Source organism: Mastomys coucha, unplaced genomic scaffold (genome assembly GCF_008632895.1).
Source record: "Mastomys coucha isolate ucsf_1 unplaced genomic scaffold, UCSF_Mcou_1 pScaffold20, whole genome shotgun sequence".
Classification (NCBI taxonomy): domain Eukaryota; kingdom Metazoa; phylum Chordata; class Mammalia; order Rodentia; family Muridae; genus Mastomys; species Mastomys coucha.
The window spans coordinates 122,920,032-122,932,442 of record NW_022196903.1 but is presented as its reverse complement, the minus strand read 5'-3'; the positions used below and the strand labels follow the sequence as shown (position 1 = coordinate 122,932,442).

Here is a 12,411-nt window from a genome sequence, read left to right as displayed (position 1 = left end):
TTATAAACTTTAAACTCTCTTATACAATTTCTCATCATTAGATATATTATGTATAAGGGGTTGATTGCTAAGAACAGTCTTTACAAAGCAAGTTCCTTATCCTTTAATGAACCCTGTCAGTAAAGTAAACCTGTCTGTGAGTTTACTTTTTTCATCAGGTAACCTAATATCTCTAGAAAATAAGGCCTGGTTTTTAATATGTGAAACAATGAATCGACAGCTAATGCTAAACTGGTAAATACTGACCTCATTTTCATGGAGCAGAATAGAAGAGTCAACCCAACATTGTCCACCATCTGTGCAGGCCCCAACAGCAGGCAAGCATAAGCTGTGTAGCCCAGTAGTTAATATTACCACAACCTTGGTGGAGTCATTAAGTCTCATCTGTCTGCTTTGAAAATCTTACTGTTGACTCTAGAAATGGTGATCTCTGTCTGTCATAGTAAGCTTTTTCCATTAAACATTTTAAATGCCATCTTTAGCAGACCTCAGAAATGTTTTGAGTGCTGTCTACTAAGTATACTTGATTTCAAATAAAATTCCCTGGCTTACTGTCACTTGTTCTAGGTTCTTGAAACATACAGAAAGCTAAGTAAAGCTGGTCCTTGTAAAGAAATTACATTTGTAAGGAATATGATAATTTATAAGATGGCTATTCATCTGTAGGCCTTCATTATCTTTAACAGTTTACAAGTTAGTAGCTTTTACAAGATTCATATTCTATAGTTTATTCTTATTAAGTTTATCTTTAAAAATTATAGTTCTTGAATTGAAGCGTTTTTGGTATCAAAATAAAACTTTAAATCATAAACACAGTCCATATGGAAACCAACAACTTTACTTTCCTAGACCTTTCATAGTGCACCATTACAGAATATCATTTGTTTGTTTGACGTTTTCTATTAACCTCTTTTTATTTTATTTTTTTACTTACTCACTTTATATTCCGCTCATTATCCCTCACTCCTAGTCATCCCCTCCCACAATACTTTCCCCATCACCCCTCCTCTTTTCCTCTGAGCATATCAGGGACACCCTGGTTATCACCCAACCAAGGCACTTCAAGTTTCTACAAGGCTAGGCACTTCCTCTCCCACTGAGGCTAGAAAAGTCAAGCCAGCTAGAAGAATATATCCCACATACAGGCAACAGCTTTGGGCACAATCCCCATTCCTTTTGTTCTGGACCCATATGAAGAGAAAGCTGATACTTAGGTGTGGGGAGACCTAGGTCCACTCTTTGTCTGTTCTTTGGTTAGTGGTTCACTATCTGAGAGTCCCAAGGACTTCAAGATTAGGTGATTCTGTTGGTCTTCCTGTGGAGTTCCTATCTTTCTGTTCTTCTACAATAGTCCCAAGCTCTATTCACTGTTTGGCTGTGGGTGTCTGAATCTGTCTGGGTCAGCTGGTGAGTTGAGACTCTCAGAGGACAGCTGTGTTATATTTCTATCTACAGGCATAACAGAATATCATTAATAGTGTCAGGGATTGGTGCCTTTCCATGGGATGGGTCTTATATTGGTTGGTGCTTCACTAACTCTTTGTTCCATCCCATGTCTCCGAATTTCTTGTAGATAGGAAAAATTGTGGGTCAAAAGTTTTGTGGGTGGTTTGGTATCCCTTTTACTCCTTCTAGGGTTCCAACCTAGCCACCCTAGGTTCATATCTTCAGGGTTTTGAGTCACAGTTAAGGTTGATTCTTAGGTGCTGTCCTTATTCCAGATCTCTATCTCATTCTAAAGATATCATCTACCTCTACCTACTTATCAGTTTCAGATTTCCATTCATTCACATGGCCATCCAGCCATCCCCCTGCCCTTCTGCAAACTCAACCCTGAACCCATCACTCCCCTCCCAATCCCCTCTTCTACCCAGTTACCTCCCTCCATCTGATTTGCATGACCATTCTATTCCCCCTTCTAAGTGAGATTCCTTCCTATCCAGCCCCATTGGGTCTATGGAGTACAGCATGAGCATCCTCTATTCTATGGCTAACATACACTTATAAGTGAATACATACTGTGCATGTCCTTTTGGGACTCAGTTACCTCACTCAGGATGATATTTTTAAGTTGCATTCATTTATCTGAAAAATTCATTATATCTTTATTTATAATAGCTGGATAGTATTTCATTATGTATATGTACCACATTTTCATCCATTCTTTAGCTAAGAGACATGTAGGTTATTTTCATTTTCTGACTATTTACAAATGCTACTACTATGAACATAGCTGAGCAGGTGTCTCTGTGGGATAGTGGAGCATCTTTAGGTACATGCCCTGAAGTGGCAAAGTTGGCGTCTTGAGAGAACTATTACCATGTTTTCTGAAAAATGGCCAAATTGATTTCCAAAGTGGTTATACAAGTTTCACTCCCACCAGCAGTGGCAGAGCATTCCCTTTGCTGCAAATCCTCTTTAACACATCCTATCATTGGAGTTTTTGATCTTAGAAATACTGACAGATGTAAGAAGGAACCTCAGAGTTGTTTTGATTTGCATTTTCCTGGTGACTAAGGCCTTTGAAAATGTATTTAAGTGCTTCTCAGGCATTCTGGATTCCTCTGTTGAGCGTTCCCTGCTTAGCTCTGTGTCCCATTTTTTAGCTGGGTTGTCTGGGTTGTTGGTGTTTAACTTCTCGAGTTCTTTATAAACTTTGGATATTAGCTCTCTGTCAGATGAAGAGTTGGTAAGATAGTTTCCTAATATCTGTGCTGCTGTATTGTCTTACTGAGAGCGTCCTTAGCCTTACAGAAGCTTTGCAGTTTCATGAGGTCCCATTTATCAATTGTTGGTCTTAGCTCCTGAGCCTTTTGTCTTCTGTTCAGGAAAATTCTCCTGTACCAATGTGTTCAAGACTATTTCCCACTTTCTAATCTATAAGATTTAGTGTATCTGGTTTTATGTTGAGCTCCTTGATTCATGTGGACTTAAATTTTAAATTTGCATCTATTTTTATTCTTCTGCACATAGACATCCAGTAATACCACACCACTTGCTAAAGATGCTTTCTTTTTTTCACTGTATGGTTTTGACTTCTTTATCAAAAAAAAAGTGTCCTTTGTGTGGGTTTAATTCTGCGCCTTTGATTTGATTGCATTGATCAACTCTTTCTGTACAAATACCATGCAGTTTTTACCACTATTGTTCTGTAGTACTATCATAGTTTCTAGTGTAACTCAGTTTCTCAAAATAATGAAAGCTTAGCAAAAGTAGCAAAGAGACTAGACATAAATTCTTTAAAAAAAAAAAAAGATTTATTTATTTTATGTGAGTACATTGTTGCTGTCTTCAGACACACCAGAAGAGGGCATCAGATTCCATTACAGATGGTTGTGAGTCACCATGTGGTTGACAGGAATTGAACTCAGGACCTTTGGAAGAGCAGTCAGTGATCTTAATCACCGAGCCATCTCTCCAGTCCTAGACATACATTCTTAACCCAGCCTCTGTTAGCCTGAATAGACTTTAATTAAGGAGAGACACTCTATAGGCTCTTTGTCAAACTGCTTAGGTCATTTCTTGCTGCATCAAAAGATAGAAATATTCCAGTTTCTGGTGTTTTGTAGTTGTGGCCCTAACTTACTTGGCCAGTGACTATGCTGTGTGTTTGGGATTTCGATGAAGCCTTGAGCCTTTCTCAGGGCGAGTCTTTAAGCATAAAAAAACATGTTTTGGGTTGATATATTTCATGTAACAGAACAGTCAGAAGCAGAACTATGGTAGTTAAAAAGCAAATTTAACACTTTTGAATATTTGCACAGAACTATACATATTCATGGACTAGATCTATGTTTTAAGATTGCTTATGTACCCTTGTAATTATTAACCCTGTGTTATAAGTTTCAAGTCAACTTTTTCTATAAGTGCTACAGATTTTTAACCATATCCAATAAACTCATAACTCCTGAGGTACAGAATGTTTAACAGTCTTATAAATCTTGAGAAAGATTTATATCTTAGCACAAGTTTTAGACAGCAAAATGACACCAATGTTTTAATTTTGTTAACTGCCCTGGCTTGATCTTTTCCTGCCACAAAGTGGGGTGGCTCTCTTGAGATACGATAGACACTTTACAACTCCAGAGCCAGCTTCTCAATATAGCAGAATAGCATAAAACAATATTTCAATGTTACCCATACCCAAAAGGCATTTGAATCCTCCCTGAATCCAGTGACCAAAAAGCTCAGAAATGAGGAATTCTGAGTGTTGGCTGCCAAAGAAGCAATGGCAATGCAATGGGGGGGTTAGGTCTAGAACCAGCGAATCCAAAAGGGTACATACAGGATAGCATGCTGGAATATGTCCACATTATCCCAGCTAGACAGCATGGGAGTGGATGCAGGTAGAGCTTAGTTTGGCTCCAATTTCCACCTGTACCTGGCAAAGAAACACACACAAGAAATGGACAGGGTGAAAATAAAACCAATATATAGAACTCACCCCAGGTGGAATGCATGCAGACAAGCAAAACACAGAGAAAATTACTAACAGAGACAATGATGCAATTGGGGCCATTCAGAGGTTAACTGGTCTGACTACAGTAAATTTCTTAGCAAATAGGAGTTTTTTCAGTTGCCTCCCTCTACAACTCGCATGCCAGGTACCCACTGGAGGCTTCTTAAGTGACAGATTTCCCTAATTCAGTTAGGCTTGGCCTTCCTGAGGTCCATCTCTGCTCCAGGTATGCCTGGCATCCTTACGGGTTCAGTTTTTCCAAACCATGGGCTAGGACCCAGTGTTAGGGGATGTTTTTATGGTTCCTTGGCTCTGTTGTACAGCCTAGGCATTGAAACTCTACCAGTGGATACTCAGATGCCTGGCCCCTCCAATCTTCTGGGACCCCAGAATCACTAGAGAACTGTTAGGGTCTCAAAGTCAGTTAGAAAAGGAACTGACGGCTCTGGCTGAATTCCTAATTAATCAGAAATAGCCAGTGGACCTTTGGAGATCTCCCTTTGCCCTGGATGGAAGAACGTTAAGCCTCATCAAACCCCCTATGACCCAAGATTGGGATCTCATGGAACCAGAACAGGACCAGAAACCAAATATCACAGAAAAAAATCAAAATTTTGGGGAGGGGGACAATGAGTGGAATATAAATAAAATAAGTTTTAAAAACGTAAAAGCTTCCATGATTTACCAAAGGAGGTCTCTGAAAAAAAAAAAAAGAAGAAAGAAAGAAAGGAAGGAAGGAAGGAAGGAAGGAAGGAAGGAAGGAAGGAAGGAAGGAAGAATGATGTTTGTTCTTCTCCTTTTTCGTGCTGCCATTTGTTCAGAAAGTCTGATGAACTGAAGGTGTGCCTCTGGGTGAATATCCCTTTTGGAGAAATTCTAAAGTCCTGGAGGACAAGAGGGAAGGGTCTGGCTTCTGAATTTGGGTTAGGGTCCTAATCTGGGGAACTGCTAATGCTGATTCTAAAGATGGCAGGGCAAGACCACCAATTCAAATCCTCATGACCAAATTAATTACAACAAGCTTATGTATTCATGTAACCAGGTTGCCTCCCCCTAAGTAAGAGTTTGAGAGATCACATTGGATGTGAGAAAAATAAGGGTTTTATAGCTTAACGGTAGAGGGCCTCTAAGTGGAGGATTTGGCAGGGAAAATAGATGGTATTAGAGGAGCATAAGAAAAGCATACACATTAGTCCTAAAGGTCCCCTGAAACAAAGATATGGTTACAATGTGGACATAACAAGGAAATCATAACAACAGGGAGCCATAACAAGGTAGCCATCAGAGGTCATATCACCTTTTGAAACAATGTTACGGTTGCAAGATAGGTATAAACAACTTTTTGAAATAAAGACAGAATTGCCATTCCTGGAACAGGCAGTTACAGAATCATTTACAGTTGAGGTTACAGGTGAGATACAGCCAAGTCCTGAGGAAACAGAGGTTTAATGGTAAACAGGAATGAACCTAATTTCTCTTTACTACAGGATGGCTTTTAAACCTAAGATGGAGACAGGATGGTCCTTCACTACCTTCTTGGAAGTTAGAAACTCAGTCACTGTTACTGTTTCTTTTTCTTTTCAGGCCCCAAATCAACAATATGGAGAGTGGTAACCGGCATGCTTGGAGCCTTGTGTGTGGTGCTGATGACAACCATTGGGATCTTGCTTCCGAAATGTAAGCAGTTATGCAACTACTTCATTGAAGTAGCAATTGTGCTTTCAGTAATGTGATGATAAGCTTGACTGCATTTCGCAGCTTCCACATGATTATAGTTCAAACACTACTAATTCTTGCCATAAATTATGCCCTAGTATTTTCTAGTCAAGAGAAAAGCAGACAAACCTCACTTCAGCCATTTCTGTGTCCTAAGGAGGGTGGTGAGTATTAACTCTCAGGATGTGAGTGTGTGTTAACTCTCAGGATGTAAGTGTGTGTTAGCTCTGAGGATGTGAGTGTGTGTTAACTTTCATGATGTGAGTGTGTGTTAACTCTCAGGATGTGACTGTGTGCTAGCTCTGAGGATGTGAGTGAGTGTTAACTCTCAGGATGTGAGTGAGTGTTAACTCTCAGGATGTGAGTGAGAATTAATTCTGAGGACATTGGTGAGTGTTAACTCTGATGATGTTGGTGATTGTTTACTCTGTAGAGTTCAATTCCAAGACTTTTTATTACTGTAACAAATGATCTTCCTATTTCCACAAACTTCAATCAATCATTACAGCCAGAAACAGTGTTGTTCATTCAGACCCTTATGAGAAAAGAACTCATATTGCTTAAAACTAAGAAAACAGAATCTGAAAAGTAAAATTCCCAGAGATTACAACCGTATGTGTTTATCTTCATTGTTTTATGCTTATTAGAAGAACATGTTATCCAAATAGGTAGACTAGCAAATATGAATTGCTCATGTTACTGTTATTTGAAAATAAAGATCAGTGAAATAAAAAATAATCCTAGGAAACATATACTTATGTGTGCATATTCCCAGTACAGAGCATGATGAGCCTGTAATCAGAAAGCAATCCTGGTATACATTCTAGGAATCCTACAACTGCACATGTGAACAAAGGGAAAGGAAGCCATGGATGCAAATGACTGTATGCAGATATTTCTAAATATTTGATCATAACAGATTTTACTGGGCTGATGATCGACAAGTGTGATGGCTATGTCCTCTAGAATTAACTAAAACTCAAGCAGCTAGTTATACCTCTGAGGATTTTTCCTTAATTAAATCACTTGAAGTAGGAGGACACAACTCTAATCCAGATATTTTGAGATGGGATTATACACCTTTAATCTGGTCATGACTTCTGGTGGTAGCCTCTATCATGGACATGAAAGAAGGGGGCTTTTGCTCTTTGCATGTTTGGTTGTATTCTCATTAGCAAGTCCATTCCTTCATTGGCATTAGAGCCTACTTCTTCAATATTCCTATGTATACAGAAGAGCAATTGACACACTTACCCTTTTGGATTGAACAACTACTGCATTCTTGAACTTTCTTTTGGCAGAAAGTCATTGTGGAAAACTGGACCACAACCTGTAATCCACTCTAATATGTACATATAATTATACATGTATAGATATTTAATAATTATATATATGTATATATATAATTTATGTATATAATTTAGTGTTATGCACTTGACCCATGCTTGCCTTGGGTCAAGGCATTAGACAGCTTACACCAGGAAGGATTTGGTACTCTTGCTCCCAAGAGGTTTCAAATTTTTCTACCTCTAAGTTTTTCCATTATCTTCATGTTTCAAGATCCTGGGTTCTCACCACCATTCATTAGGTTATTCACTGTAGATAGTTTAAGATCTTTTCCTGTCATCATCAATGTAGGTACAATGGGCATGGCTCACCATACTCTTCTTCCAGTTTGTCTCTATGTACTAATTGTCTTCAAGATCTTTGGTTCTCAGTTCAAACCTGGATGTATTGTACTTAATCACAGGAGATTTCTGTTGCCCTATTACTGTGTTATATGTACACTGCATCAGTCTTTCCCTTTGCTATAGATTCAGGGTTTAGTCTTCAGTAAGGGATACAGTAGCCTACATTTGTAAGTACTATATCAATGGTTACTGTGTTCATGATATTTATTGTTGCCTCTGTATTGTTGAAGGCTACAGAGGTGCCTATTTTGTTGTGAGCCACATCCCCACCCCCATAACTATCACTCCATGACCATGACTTTCTAGAAATTGGAGCATTTGGAGAGGAGGTTTCAGTTATTTTTGCTCAGGGAATATAGATGTGTCTGATGTTGTTCTAGAGCACAATTCCCTAGAATGGGGCAGTTACCAAAGGACACTTAGGTATCTATGCTGTAACCTGGCTCTACTTTTCATGTCTGTCTTTCACTTTCTCCAACATTCTTAACATCTTAAAGCTGCTTATCTCAGCTCATGGAAGATGTAAACTTTGTCTTTTTTTTTCTTAAAGATAAAGGTAATGGATGTATATAGGGGATAAAAATATGGAAAAATGCATTTTTAAACATGCACACCAGCCTTTTGTTATGCCTCATTCCTGAAGCTTGTCCTCTTTAGTATTTTATAACTCTGTTAGGTATTAGTGCTTTCAAACACTGAATAATCTTGTTCATCAGACTCTATTGCTTTAAAAGAGTTTTTGATGAATGTCTCTTTTATTATACTTTTGAGAATTTTATACATGACTACTGTATTTATATCATCTTCATTCCTCCGTTTCCCTCTTCCAACTTCTCTGTGTTCCTCAACTCCCTTCAAACTCATATCTCTTCTTTAACTGCTATTGTTACATCATGCTACTTCTATGTATATGTGTTTAACTCTGATCATTTGAGTTTGAATAATGTATCATGGGTTCATCCTCAGTAAAGACTGACTCTCCTCCCCTCTCTCTGCAGCCACTGAGTTCCTCTCTCTCTTCATACAGGGGTAGGGACTTGTAAAGTTCCAACATCCATGCTCACATGTTCATTGCTGTTATTCTTATATGGGTCTTGTTTAGGCAACCAAATTTTTGAGATTTCATGGGCACAGCTTGTTTGTTAGATTAGAGGACAGTATGTTACACCAGATGTTCTGGTCCTCTGCCTCGTACAATCTTTATGGCCATTCTTCTGCAAATTTCCCTGGGCCTTAGGTATAGTGAATACATTGTAGATATATCAGATTTTGTGGGAAACCACACAATCAATTACTTGGTCTCTGCAGTTTGTTCAGTTGTATAACTCTGACAGTCTCTATCTGCTACAAGAATGTGGGTGTAAGGGTAAGCATTTACAACACAGATTGAAATTATACAGGGTTAAGAACATGGCAGTAATAGGTTCTGCTCTAAGGTTCATGAGCTCTCTAATCACAGGTAGTTGGCTAGCCTATAGACATAAGTTCTCCTTAACTGAGATGGCCTCAAGTTCATTTAAATGTTTTCTAGAAATGTGCCTTGCCACTTTCCTTACTAGTATTTCTGCAATCTTCTTCCTTTATTCTCTTTATTTTGTTTTTCCTTTTACTCCTTATTCCTTTACTATGATAGTTGCATAGGGAACATTGATGTCAATGGGTACAAGCCAAACTGACCTAACCGAGGGGAGCAGAGGCTGCTGGGAGGACCTGGGAGCCAGACCTGCTGCTAACCATCCACAGGTCAGACATCTCTGTATTTAAAAATGAAGCTCAGCTTCCCTTTGCCTTAGATGTTTTGAAACTGACAAAATGTAAACCTGATCTTTGACTCACTCCTTGAAATAATTGAGCTGGAGGAAAACTATGTAAAACTTCAGTTAAGTGAGACTAGCATCTAAGTCAGTGAGGGGACTCAAGGACATATGGAGGACTGGTTCAGTTCAGTTCTGTCAACATGAAACAAACCTAGAGATACCAGTAAAGAGGGAATCACAACTTAGAATCAGCCTCCATTAGATTGACCTGTTGGCCTCTCTGTGAGGCATCTTCTTAATTGCTAAATGGTTTAATTGTGTCCAGCTCCTCTAATGTAGTGTCATTCTTAAGTAGATGGCCTGATGGCATAAGAAAGATAACTGTCCATGTGCCTGGAAGTAAACCAGTAAACATCTTTCCTCCATGGCCTCTTCTTTCAGTTCCTGCCTCCAGGTTCCTGTCTTGAGTTCCTGCCTTTCCTTCCTTGACCAATGGCCTTTAACCTGAGAGCCAAATAAACCTTTTCCTACCCAAGTTGGTTTTGATCATGGTGTTTATCAGAGTAATGAAAGGCAAAATAAGACTAGTGGGACACAGAAGTAAAAATGCTCTGCTGGTTATCCACAAAGAGCAACAAATATTGAGAATAGTTAAAGGCTGCATGGAAAATAAATGCATGTGAGTGGGTCAGAGTTAAATGGAAGAAAATTTGGGGAAAAAAAACTGTGTAAAATGAAAATACAGGTAAAGGATACAAATAAATCAGCCATAAGAGATGTCAAACTACAAATTCACATGGAAACTTCTGGTAAACTAAGTTAAATAAATAAATAAAAAATGTTTATGTGAAACATTCTAAGAAATGAAATAAAGTATTTGAAATATTATGGTTCCGCAGAGTTAGAATGTTTCAAATCCAGAACCAAATCATGTAGGGATCTCTTCAGTTGATTTTATAGTCTTCATTGTCCATTTCTCTGACTTAAAATCCATTCATCTACCTTGTGAACCTTTAGAGGGTACTAATAATTCCTAGAACTGCTTGTGAACTGACATATAGTATTCAGTATCACCTGAATCTATGTATAATAACTTGTTTCTTTTTCCCTTTGCAATAAGAACTGTGATATACCTACAGTGTATAAGGCAACTAGCAATTGCACATGATTTTCTTTTTCCAGACAGGGTGTCTCTGTATAGCCTGGCTGTCCTGGAACTCACTCTGTAGATCAGGCTGACCTCGAACTCAGAAATCCCCCTTGCCTCTGCCTTCCAAGTTGCTGGGATTAAAGGCAAGCACCACCACTGCCCAGTTATATGAATTTGTTTTAATGATGTATCATTTCAAACCTGAAAAACTAACACTGTGTCTAATGTAGGAAATTTTTTAAATTGAAAAAAAAAGAAAATAAGACATGTATACTTGGTCTAATTGAGATGTACACATTTAATCTATGATTCTATTAAAATGTTCCTTTTCATATTTCAAAGTATAAGTATACATTAAAATAGTCAATATGTATCTTTACAGTAGGCATAAGTTTAAAATGAGAGACTTAACTTTTACTATCTTAGAAATCATTGGCTTTTTTAATTTGTATTCACTTTCCTAGAAATATATTAGCCATAATAATTTTTAAATAGCAAGACTATTTCAATAAACTAACAAAATTAAGAAACAGAATTTATACTTTATAAATATATGCTTTTATACTTTTTAGCATTCATCTGTTATCACAATAAACTGTGAAATGAGAGACAGACAAGTAAATGCCCTCATTTTTAGGAGAGAAAATATAAATACCTTAACCTTGGATAATTATAAATATTACACAAATGAAAATTTCAGAGTATATTTATTAAATAATTACTTATTAATAACAGTAACTTAAATCTACTTATGTATTTTAATTTTATGTACTCAGATGTTATTTTAAAAAGTAACTGCAGATTTAAAATCATTTCAAGACCTATTGTTATATTCATCTAATAATATGTCATTTAACAACTTAGATATGCCAATATCATTATGACAAGTGTCATATTTAATCTTGCTTTTTTCACAAGAAGAAATTTATATTGGTTTTTACATAGAAAAAAATTAAACCAATAATTTGAAATCACTAATTGATATGAAATAAAAATTATGTAAAAATTACTCATCAGTTTTATACCTTCTAAAGACTAGAGAATAATAGTTCATGGGCATGGGACAGTATTGATGTCAAATAAAAATTGTATAAAAATTACTCACCAGTTTTATACATTCTTGGAACTGAAGAATCGTTCATGAGCAGGAGACTGGCTGAGCATCCTTGCACGTCCCATCAACCTGAGCACCAGCAAAGGCACTTAGGAAAATTTTCTCTTTATGTAGGAGTCATGAATCACACAAAAACCTAGTAGTCATACTAATAAAGAGTCATTCAAGTGCTGACACCCATTTCAGACATGTGCATTTCCTAGACTTCTCCTGTGATCTTTGTTCGTGTGACTGGATTGCTTTTGGAAACCATTTCTATCATGTTTTTCGTGGAACTAAAACCTGGGGAGAGAGTCAGTCTGCCTGTGAGGAACTGAACTCTCATCTTATGATCATAGACTGCAAAGCAGAGCTGGTAAGTCACACATTCCTGCATTTCTGTCTCTTTCTAACTGGTGGCACCGGGAACACTGTCCATGAAGATCAGACTGAATGTTCTGGAGATCATAGGACACATGCTCATGATGATTTACTATTATCCTTAGTGAGAACATAGAGAGGGCTCTCCAGCATTTTCCAAGGCT

At 37.6% G+C, this 12,411-nt stretch overlaps 1 protein-coding gene across 1 annotated transcript in view; it reads left to right on the top strand.

Annotated features, from left to right (window-relative positions):
* The window catches only part of LOC116098358 (killer cell lectin-like receptor subfamily I member 2), a 46,691-nt gene that overhangs the window by 33,232 nt on the left and 1,048 nt on the right, over positions 1-12,411 (top strand). The window lies entirely within an intron of this gene.